The following is a 12,579-nucleotide window of genomic DNA, read 5'->3' as shown; positions in this document are numbered from 1 at the left end:
GCCACTTAGAAAGAGTCACAAAATGTAAAATAAATAATTTTGACTACATCAAATTAAAAAGGTTTTGTACAAACAAAACCAATGTAACTAAAATCAGAAGGGAAGCAACAAATTGGGAAACAATCTTCATAAAAACCTCTGACAAAGGTTTAATTACTCAAATTTACAAAGAACTAAATCAATTGTACAAAAAATCAAGCCATCCTCCAATTGATAAATGGGCAAGGGACATGAACAGGCAGTTCTCAGCCAAAGAAATCAAAACTATTAATAAGCACATGAAAAAGTGTTCTACATCTCTTATAATCAGAGAGATGCAAATCAAAACAACTCTGAGGTATCACCTCACACCTAGCAGATTGGCTAACATGACAGCTATGGAAAGTAATGAATGCTGGAGGGGATGTGGCAAAGTAGGGACACTAATTCATTGCTGGTGGGGTTGTGAATTGATCCAACCATTCTGGAGGGCAATTTGGAACTATGCCCAAAGGGTGATAAAAGACTGTTTTTCTTTTGACCCAGCCATAGCACTGCTGGGTTTGTACCCCAAAGAGATAATAAGGAAAAAGACTTGTACAAGAATATTCATAGCTGCGCTCTTTGTGGTGGCCAAAAGTTGGAAAACGAGGGGATGCCCTTCAATTGCGGAATGGCTGAACAAATTGTGGTATATGTTGGTGATGGAATACTATTGTGCTAAAAGGAATAATAAAGTGGAGAAATTCCATGGAGACTGGAACAACCTCCAGGAAGTGATGCAGAGAGAGAGGAGCAGAACCAGGAAAACATTGTACACAGAGACTGACACATTGTGGTACAATTGAACATAATGGACTTCTCCATTAGTGTCAATGCAATGTCCCTAAACATTCTGCAGGGATCTAGGAGAAAAAACACTATCCACAAGCAGAGGACAAACTGTGGGAGTAAAAACTCCAAGGAAAGGCAACTGCTTGACTACAGAGGTTGAGGGGACGTGATTGAGGAGAGACTCTAAATGAACACCCTAATACAAATACCAACAACATGGAAATGGGTTCGAATCAAGAACACATGTGATACCCAGTGGAATCACGTGTCAGCTATGGGAGAGGTGGGGGGGGGAGAAAAAGAAAATGATCTTTGTCTCCAATGAATAATGTTTGGAAATGACCAAATAAAATAATGTTTAAAAAAAAATAGGAGTCACCCAGCCCTAGCAAGATCATGGCTATGAAGGGTTTCCTAGAAGCGGGACCAGTGATGGTCCTGATGTGGAATGAAGGAGGAGATGCTACTATTCCCAGGGCTTTTATAGTCATTGGCCTGTTAGACTGGAAAATAGCATCTGGGGTTAGGAGCAGTTTTTTCTTATAGGGTCAGTGGATGATTAATAAAAGGATTATATTTTTGGTGGCAAATTGTTTGTCATGAACATAGCCCTGAGTGGTAGATAATAAATAAAGTTTGCAATCTAAAGAGTGTTGCTGGTGAGCAAGGAGCAGGAATGTCTGCTTGGGTTTTCTACTGATTGATTTCTATCCTCCCCAGTGTTTCTGTCACTAAAACAGTATTTATATAGCTCCATTGGTCCTAAAACTCCTAGTCCTTCTTACAGTTTGAATTTTACAAGTGAAAAGGAAAAAAAAAGAGACACAATCAAATGCCTGGAACTTAAAGCAAAGTATGTGCAACCTACCATCTCACTTGGTATTTAATGAGAAAAATAATTATGTAAATATAACAAAGTTATAGATTTATATTTTGTTCATAATATGTAGTGAAATATAAGTTGTGTTTTCATATTTTTGGTTTTATGTTATCATTCATGCCACAATAAAAATAAAATCAGTGTTTATATGCTCAGAAAAAAAAAAACAACAACCAATGTGGGTCGTCATCATCCTGTTTTTGTTTTTGTTCTTATATTCCTTTTTTTTCAGTATCACTACCCTAAAAGGCACCAATAAAATCAGCAAATGTTTTCAGTCTCTCTCATCTGGCGTGTGTGTGTGTGTGTGTGTGTGTGTGTGTGTGTGTGTGTGTGTGTGATGGAGGACCTTCCTATGCCCCACCACCAGGGGTTCTGTACTGGGTTTGGGTTTTGGGGTGGCCCAGCCTGGTAGTACTGCTCCTCTGGCCTGTTGCATATTCTCTTGGAGTGCCTGAGGGAGCTGGAGAACCAGGGTAGCTGGCATGTGACTGGGGTATCCAGGATCCCTATTTTAGTTCCCTTCCTTTCTATATACTCTACTCCAATTTGGCAACATTCTTAAAGATACTCTCATTAAGCTAAATCCCAGGATTCCATGTCACCAGAACTGTCCTCATCCTCTTTCTAGTCACCACGGCTCTTAACAGAGCTTAACCCTTGGAATATTTGCCTGCCAAATCATGGTTGATGCATTCTGACCTGGACCCCTGGTTCTACACCTTCTGTTATATACTTCTGCAGTTAAAAATGCATAATTATGTGTGAAAAATTTTTATGAACCTGGTTAGGGCTTTACATTTATCCCGATTCAATCCCATCTTTCCCCGCCACAGTTCTATTAGAATGTCAAATTGTGGAATGGAAATGACCCCTAGGGATTTCAAAGGCAGAATTGGTAGAACACACATTCTGGCCGTTTCTACCAACCTAAAAAAGCCTCTGATTTGGAACTATGCCTAAAGAGCTTGAAAACTGCATACCCTTTGACCCAGCAGTACCACTTCTGGGTTTATAGCAGAGAGTTGGTTGGCAAAGAGAGAGGGAGAGACAGAGAGAGAGGGAGAGGGGGAGGAGGGGGGGGAGAAGAGAGAGAGCACAAAGGACCTATTTATTTATTTATTTTTTTTTTTTTTAAACCCTTACCTTCCATCTTGGAGTCAATACTGTGTATTGGCTCCAAGGCAGAAGAGTGGTAAGGGCTAGGCAATGGGGGTCAAGTGACTTGCCCAGGGTCACACAGCTGGGAAGTGTCTGAGGTCAGATTTGAACCTAGGACCTCCCATCTCTAGCCCTGACTCTCAATCCACTGAGCTACCCAGCTTCCCCCACAAAGGACCTATTTATACAAAAATATTTATATCAGTTCTGTTTGTGCTGACAAGAATTGGAAATTTAGGGAATGTCCAGCAATTGGGGGATGGCAGAACAAGCTGTGGAATATGATTATAATGGAATACTATTGTGCTATAAGAAATGATGAGGATGATTTCAGAAAAACATGGAAAGATCTATATGAACTGATGGAGAATGAAGTAAGCAGAACCAGGAGAATATTGTACACAGTAACAGCAATATTATGTGATGAATGATTGTGAATGATAGTTATTCTTAGCAGTACAGGAATTCAAGACAATTCCCAGGGACTTATGATGAAAAATACCATTTGCTCCAGAGAAAGAACTGAATGAAAGAGTCTGAATGCAAACTGAGGCATACTATATTTCACTTTCTTTCTTAATTTTTTTCTATATTTTTGTTCAAGTTCTCTTTCATAAAATTACTAATATGGAAAAAATGTTTTACATTATTGCACATGTAAAATCTGTATGGAATTGCTTGCCATCTCAGGGAAGTGGGGAAGGAAGGGAATTTTTTTTTTAAAGCTAAGGTTAAAAATTGGTTTTGCATGTAATTGAGAAAAAAATAAAATATTTTTTAAAAAAGGAAAGAAAAGCCTCTGATAAAGGGACTAGCAATGGAGAATCAGTCTGACTAAGTTAGAAGGATCATCACCAGACTGGCTACCAGAACAATATATGAAGACTACATCTACCTACCTGAGAGGGGCTGTCCTTGGTGTTAGTTGAAGGAGTAACCACACTGACCAGATGGATCTCTGAAGTGCTGACATAAGCATATTTAATTACTGTAGATATAGCTCAGTGTTTGAGCTTGTCAAGAGCTTTTTGGAACCTGAAAGAAAGAAAGAAAGAAAGAAAGAAAGAAAGAAAGAAAGAAAGAAAGAAAGAAAGAAAGAAAGAAAGGAAGGAAGGAAGAAAGGAAGGAAGGAAGGAAGGAAGGAAGGAAGGAAGGAAGGAAGGAAGGAAGGAAGGAAGGCAGGAAGGAAGGAGAAAGAGAAATAGAGAAAGAACAATAGAAAGAAAAAAGAGAAAGAGGAAAGAAAAGAAGGAAGGTAGAAAGAGGGAGGGAAGGAAGAAAGAGAGAGGAGAAAGAAACAAAGAAAGGAAAAGAAAGAGAAAGATGCTAACTAGAACAGGGAGTGGTGAGGACAGGTTCTTGAAGGTACAAGACTCAAAACCCATCTCTCAGTTGATGTTGATGACTGCTTTTTGGGTCTGGCCTTTCAAAAGAATCTAAGTCTATCTAACTATACTTTGGGCAGCTTCGTATCTCATCCTAAGGAACATCACAAGGAGCCTTGTCAAATACTTCGCTTGATATATAGGTCATCTGTATGTAGCTACTTACAGTGGTCTTTGCTCTCCCTGCCTATACATGAGCCCCATCTCCTTACTCAAATAGGAGCTCAGTGAGGGCAAAACCTGATCTTTGCATCTCATCTACTTTCTAGCACCATTTGCTACACAAATTGGCACTTAAATCATAGGACTTGTGAGTCTTTTAGGGGACACAAACATACATATATAAATGGAAATTAGGATAACATATTTAGAACTAGGAGAGACTTAGAGACCATTTCTAGGGGAAGAATGTGTCATTGCCATGAGAAATACAAACAGTGCTATGGGAATTCACATAGTTGCATTTTATTTTATTTATTTACTTATTTCTAAACCCTTGCCTTCTGTCTTAGAAGGGATATTAAGTAATCTGGTTACATATATAGACTCACAAATTTGGGATTACATTAAAAAAATAATTCTAGAAGCAGCTGGGTGGCTCAATGGATCCACCTAGAGTCAGGCCTAGAGATGGGAAGTCCTGGGTTCAAATGTGACCTCAGACACTCCCTAGCTGTGTGACCCTGGGCAAGTCACTTATCACCCATTGCTTAGCCCTTACCACTCTTCTGCCTTAGAATCAAATACACAGTATTGATTCCAAGAGGGAAGGGAAGGGTTTAAAAAAAAAATAATAATCCTTATATTTTATCTTAGAGTCTATTATGTATCATATTATCTAATGTATTATGTATATATTTTGTCTTAGATACTATTATGTATCAGTTTCAAGACAGAAGAATGGCAAGGGCTAGGCAACTGGGGTTAAGTGGCTTGTCCAGGGTTACACAGCTAGGAAGTGTTTAAGGCTACATTTGAACCCCGGACCACATGTCTACAGGCCTGGATCTCTATCCACTGAGCTACCTAGCTGCTCCCCACATTTGTATTTTAACAGGAGAACCTTATGATCTACCCTTTCTAACCTTATCTCTTGAAAATTAGGGTTATAGTTATAATGTTATACTACATATAGTATATAACATATACTATGTATAGTAGTATAATACTATAATGCAATACAATGTAATATCTGTGCTTAGTAGAGATACTTTTTGATGGGTCTTGGCTTTTTTTTATAAGGGAGACATCAGCCGTACCCTCCAAGTAGTTCCTGATCCTGATGGATAGACAGAAATCTCCTCTCTTGGGGGACGCCTTGGTTTTATGAATAGTAGCACACAGTGCCTTGTATGTGGTGAATGATTAATGCTTGCTGACTTGACTTATGAGGGAAGATACAGCTGGTTGATGAATCTGATGGGGAGGGAATAACAGTTTCTGCTTTGGGGGAGCTCTCCATCTGATAACAGATACATAATCTCCTTCCCCAGAGGTCTACTGTTACCAAAGAAAGTCGGCTGGACATAGAGAGCATGCAAAGAAGTCACAAATACTGTGGTATGCTGGTGTGGATGGACCAGAGATCCCTCCAGTTTGGGGGAATTGCTTCAGATTCATCTCCTGGAGGTCAAGCTCCTAAGAGCCTGTATCCTCAGACACTGGGCAGTCCCTAGCTCTGGGTGTAGTAGGTGCTTCCACAGCTTACTTTCTGCCTTAAGATCCTAGAGTCATCTCCACGTCATCACGAGATGTCAGAAGAAGACATTATTTGGGGGCGGGGGAGGGAAATATAATTACTGCAAAGACTGTAGTGTCCCTGGTAGTGCTAGATACAGAATAAACTCTCAATAAACACCTCATGAATTATATTGACCTGCACAGGACATTCTTTAGCTCCTCTCCAATCTCACATAGGCTTGAATCCCAAGGTTAAATTCTGCCTTTTTTTCCCCCCATTTGTTCTTGTTTAGTCTTTTCAGTCATGACTTACTCTTTGTGAACCCATTTGGGATTCTCTTGGCAGAGATACTGCCACTTCCTTCTCCAGATTATTTTACAGATGAGAGAACTGAGGCAAAGAAGGTTAAGTGACTTGCTCAGGGTCACACAGCTAGTAAGTGTCGAAAGCCAGATTTGAACTCAAGAAGATGAGTCTTCCTGACTCTGAGTCCAATGCTCTAACCAGTGTACCATGTGTGTGATGATTAAAAATTCCAAGAAATTGGATTCTGGGTAACAATATCAATTTATTAGTCAGTCTAACAATAATCAATAAATTAATTGATCAAAGACAAAGAAAGAAAGCCTAATGGATCATTAAAGACAATTTTGGAAGCTCATTATTCAGCCTTCCCTTAGATATTCCAAGACCTCTCTAATGTGTGAATAGCCAGGGAGGAGGTGATCCATCATTCTCTTAGTCCCTTCCCAATTCCTTGGTCAATGATGGAAAATCACGTGCCCTGGTCATATAATTCCAATATCTAGAAAGAGAAATCAAGTCTTCCCTTGTTACAAGTGACTATCTTCATTAGTTTTCTATATTAAATTCAAGGACTCTGACCTGCTGCTTGCAGATACACTGCCCTAATGTGGTTTTTATTTATTGGGCAAGCTAGAACCCCAATCTCTCTTTTCTATCACCCTACTCTAGAGCAGGAGCATTCCTTGAATTTTCTGGGAACAAAGGAATGAAAAAAAGAAGTCTAAGGGACAAATGGGAGTCTCAATTCAAAACCTGGAAATAGAAATAATTCAGTATATTCAAAATAAATCTTCACATCAATCTGCCTTTTCCTCCATGGCCCTTGATAAATTTGGTGTTGCTTGAGTATTGAGCCTTAGTGTATCAACAGGTCAATGCTGAGTGTTAAGGGGATGACAGGTTTCTAGAACTCAGAGATTATCTAGTCCAACATATTCATTTTATACATGAGGAAACAGAGGCCCAGATAGTAGAAGGGACCCTCATAGGTGTCTACTTCTCTATTTCCTCAATTTCCCTTCCTCTGGGATCAAAGAAAATGGTGAAAATATAAGCCACAATAGTGCAGTCATGATCATTCAACAATCAACAAAGCATTTATTGTCAACTATATACACAGATGTCATGTCAATCAACGAACATTTATTAAGCTACTCTTCTGTGCCAGGCATTGTGCTAAAGCTTGGGGACACAAAGAAAGATAAAGAATAATCTCTACTCTCCAGGAGCTCATTGGCTAATTGGGGAAATAACATACCAACAATTATATAAAAACAAGATGAACACAGGTTAAACTAGAGCTAATCAACTGAAGGAAGGCATTGGAATTAACAAGATGCTACAGAAGGTGAGGTTTGAGCTGAATTCAAAAGGAAACCAGGAGGCAGAGATGAGGAGGGAGAGCATTCCAGGAAAGAGGGACAGCCTGAGGAAATGCCTTAAGTTAGGAGATTGTAGGGATTTTCCTTTTTATTTTATTTTTTGAGGAACCATAAGGAGGTCAGTAATCCTTGTATCACAGAGAACATGGGGGAGAGTAATGGCTAAGGAGACTGGAAAGATAGGAGGGATGCACTTAGGAATTCCAAACAGAGGATTTTATATTTTATCCTGGAGGTAATAGGGAGCCACTGGAGTTGACTGAATAGGGGAGGGATCTGGTCAGACCTAGGCTCTTTAGGAAGATCAACTTGACAACAGAGTGAAGGATGATTTGAGGCAGACAAATCCACTAGCAGGCTGTTATAATGGTCCAGGGGTGAGGTGGTGAGGGCCTGTAGCTGGCTGATGACAGTGTTGGATAATAGACAATTTGATCTTCACAAAAACCCTGGGAAGTAGGTGATATTATTGTTCTCATTTGACAGTTGAGAAAACTAAGGTTAAGTGACTTACCCAAGGTCACATAACTAGGAAATGTCTGAGGCCAGAGTTCAATTCAGATTTTCCTGTCTCTAAGGCCAGGGTTCTTTCTATGTGCATTATGGAACCATTTGGCTGCTTTGAGGCCAGCGTAAGTTTCATGGAAATGGTAATGCTTGACCTGGGCCTTGGAATATGAGGAGGATTTGAATGGATAAAGGAGGACATTTCAAACAGGGAAAGAGCATTAGGCAAAGAAGCAAAAAGTCAAGAATCAGAAAGAGGAAACCAGCTTGACTAGGAAAGGAGAATAAGGATATGTAAGGACTTGGAGGAAGCAAAGTGGCCCAGGTGATAGAGAACTAGGCCTGGAGATAAGAGATCCTGACCAAATTTGGTCTCAGATACTTCCTAGCTGTGTGACCCTGGACAAATCACTTAACCTCCATTGCCTAGGCCTTACCACTCTTCTGCTTTGGAACAGATGCACAGATTTGATTCTAAGAGGGAAGGTAAGGCTTAAAAAAGAAAAAGAATATAAATAAGAAAGGCCTAGAGTGTGGAAGGTTTTGGATGCAAGACAGAGGATATTAGATAAGATATAGAAGAAGGAAACAGGAAATATTAAGATATAGAAGATGTTTGTGATAGACATTTTGAAAATAGCTTTAAAGAACCTCTCTAGTGAAATAAAGTTGAATTGAAAGATCTGGATTAGGACTGGGTCCTGCTTTCTATTACTTGGTCTCTCACTGACTGCCTAATTTTGGGCATCTACCCCTTCTGTGCAGCCATTGCCAGTCATCTTGACTTTTGTCTTGCCACTGTACTTCGATGACTCTGGAAGACAGAGGTAATTCTGCTCACTTAAATCCAATTTATTCACAAATCAAAAAATAGCACCAGTCATTTTGGTCCTCTTTAAGTACAAAAGACAATGACCAATCAACCAATTTTGGGCAAGACTCTTTATGTCTTTGAGACTCGGTTCCTTCCTTTGTAAAATGAATCTTTTTAGTTAAGGCCAAAATAGAATCTGTTTTGGGGTCTCTTTCCTGGGATAAAGTTCAGAGAACAGTAAGAGGAGACCCCAGGATGTAACAATGGAAAACCTCAGGATTTGTGAAGGAGTACTTCCGACCTCAATGTGATGATATTAGCAGAAATCAAAATTATCTGCAATTGCTGAAATGTATTCCAGTGCCTCCTGGCTCTGAAGTCAAAATGACATTTAAATAGAGCCATATAATGTATAAAGTAAGTAAAGCTTTTGGGGGATGGGTTATGGGCAGTTTCTTAGAACTCATGCCTGGTACCTCTCACAAGTGATTTGCTTCTAAAAAAACCATTGATAGATATCCAAAATCCAAATCGCCTTCATTAAAGACAAACAGTAACTGGTGAATTTTATCCCAAAGAGACATTTTCATTACATGGCTTTCTTTACTCCATCTAACAGCAAAGATGGTGTCTTTCTGGTGGACATGATTAAAGAGCAAATTCTGTCCCTGGTAGGGAGGAGGAGACCTTTAAAAAAGCTTCTTCCCCTTGGGTAGAATTTACATGAGCAATGTATCTGTAGTCTCTGACCTAGCAGAGGCAGCAAAGGTTTGTGCAGAGAAGTGGTACCCTAAGTACTGATGGAGCAAATGGCTACCCTATATGCTAGCACTTCCCCCATTTGTCTCTCTGTTTCTGTCCCTTTCTCTGTCTGTCTTTGTCTCTCTGTGTCTCTCTCTGTGTGTGTCTCTCTCTCTGTGTCTCTGTGTGTGTGTGTCTCTCTCTGTGTCTCTGTGTGTGTCTCTCTCTGTTTCTCTGTCTGTCTGTCTCTGTGTGTGTGTGTGTGTCTGTGTGTGTGTGTCTCTGTGTCTGCTCTCACTTTTCTCATTCTCTCTCTATGTCTCTATCTCACAAGCATACAATATCTCCTCACTGGTTTCCCACATCACCCCATTCCTCTTCACCATTCTCTAAAATTCCCATTAGCATAATCATTCTTTTTTTTTAAGAAGAGGAAATGTATTAAAGCCTTTATCAAAATGGATATATATTGGGGACAGTTAGCCAACTCAGTAAAAAGAAAGTCAGGCTTGGAGACAGAAGGTCCTGAGTTCAAATTTGACCTCAAATACTTTCTAGCTGTGTGACCCTGGGCAGGTCATTTAACCCCCAATTGCTTAGTTCTTTCCACTCTTCTGCTTTAGTACCAATACACAGTGTTGATTCTAACATGTAAGGTAAGGTTTTTTTTTTTAATGGATATATGTTGCTTGGCAAAGTAAACAGATGGGAAGACTGGGAACTAGCCCTTTCCCATTATTCATTCTCTCCTCTCTATTCCCTAGAATAAGCACAAAGAATTGGACATCCATGAATGACAAGAAGAAGATACTATGCTAAGCACTGAGTATACAGAGAGAGAAATGAAGGCTAAGTCCCTGCCCTCCAGGAGCTTACCTCCTACAGGGGGTCTCCAACATGCCAGTATGCCAAGTATGTCGGTATAAGTGAATTGAATACAAAGTGAATTTAGGGGGAAGGCACTAGAGGTTTTGAGGGTCATGACTGGTTTCAGGGAGAAGGGGACATTTGAGTTGAGTGTGGAAGGAGACTACAGGTTCTAGAAGGTAGAAATGAAGAGTCCAAAGGGACAGCCAATGAGCAAAGCACAGAGGTGAGAGATGGAGGGGAAATCCTAAATCCAGTTGGAAAGATAGGATGAGGGCACGTTGTGAAGAGCTTTACATGCTAAACAGAGTTTATATTTGATTCCAAGAATAGGAGGAAACCCCTAGAGTGCACTGAGAAGGGGAAGGATGTGGTCAGAGCTATTCTTAAGGAACATGTTGACAAATCTATGGAGGATAGATTTCAATGGAGAGAGTGAATGGAAGGAGAGAAATTAGGAGACTACAAAATAGTCCAGATAAGAAGTTATGAGGACCTCAACCTATGTGCCTTGGTGTGCTGGAAGGGCTGCTCCGTTCCTCCTCTCCACTGTGTCTGAGGACATTTTTTTTTCATGCCCTGCCCCTCTGTCTCTGCTCTCTGGGGTAATGCGAGAGGCTCACAGGCAGTTTGAAGGTGCAATTTGGGCACGTGATCTCTAAAAAGTTCACCAATGCTGACCTAAATCTAGGCAATTGCTGAGTATAATGAAGGGGATGGATATGACATATTATTGTTATGGAAATGACCAAAGTTTGCAACTGATTAAATATATGAAGTGAGAGAAAGTGAGTTCAATCTGACACTAAGATTGTGAATTAGGCTTATTGGAGAGAGGGTGCTAGGGGCTCAGTGGATAAAGAGCCAGACCTGGAGATGGGAGGTCCTGGGTTCAAATCTGACCTCAGATATCCTAGCTGTGTCACCCTGGGCAAGTCACTTAGCCCCCATTGCCCAGCCCTTATCACTCTTCTGCCTTGGAACCATTACATAGTATTGATTCTAAGATGGAAGGTAAGAGTTAAAAAAAAAAGATACTGCATAATCTACAGTAGTGTCTCCTTTCCAAACTCCAATTGTACCTATAGTCTGTATTGATAATCTAGTACTTGATTCTATGCAAGTGTGTGATAAGCCCTCTTATTTAATGTGTCTTCTTTCTACAAATCAGCTCATCGGGGAAAAAAGTATGTGCCACACGCTAGTTTAATCTGAATCATGAACATTTTCTTCATCACATTCTTATATATGAGTAAGATACAAAATTATTGAGTCCTGGTTTGTAGTGTTTGTTGATACCTGAGGTATAAATTGCTTATAATGAACATTTAACAATCAGCTCTCGTGAACCTGTTGGACCTCCCTCCTGTTCCAACTATACTCTTCTAAAAAGAGGAATTATTCCTGTTTCTTCTGAATCTCACTATGGTGGAAACATGGCAACTGTTTAGCAGGGCAAGGGTTCTGGCCCAGAATCAGAGGGTGTGGGTTCAAATCCCATCTTAGCCACTTATTAGTTATATGACCCTGGATAAAACATTTAACTCCAGAAAAAACTTCTGGAGGCCAGGGACTCGTTCATTTTTATCTTTATATTCCCAGAACCTAGTAAAAAAAAAAAAGGTAGCACTTATATATTGCTTTAAGGCTTGCAAAGTACCTTACAAAATCATTTCATTTCATCTTCACAACAGCTCTGCGTCAGATTTGCTATTAATATATCCATTTTGCAGCTGATGAAACTGAAGCAAACAGAGATTAAATGACTTATGCAGAGTTACATGGAACTCAGGTTTCCTGACTCTAGGCTCAGCTCTATCTACTAGGCTACCTAGATGACTTGAACAATGCTTTGTACTCCTTAAGAACTATAAGGATTATTTTTTTACATACTATATTAATTTTGATATGAGTCAGTGAGAATTTTTGTGTATTCCTGTGTCTGGGTTCTGGGTCAGATATTCCATTTAATCTACTGCTTTTTGCATTTTCTTTATCCTTAGGAACCCCAATGAATGTCTTCCCTTTTAACAGAATTTGGT

This window comes from Monodelphis domestica, chromosome 1 (genome assembly GCF_027887165.1).
Source record: "Monodelphis domestica isolate mMonDom1 chromosome 1, mMonDom1.pri, whole genome shotgun sequence".
Lineage (NCBI taxonomy): Eukaryota > Metazoa > Chordata > Mammalia > Didelphimorphia > Didelphidae > Monodelphis > Monodelphis domestica.
This window is presented reverse-complemented; position numbering follows the sequence as displayed.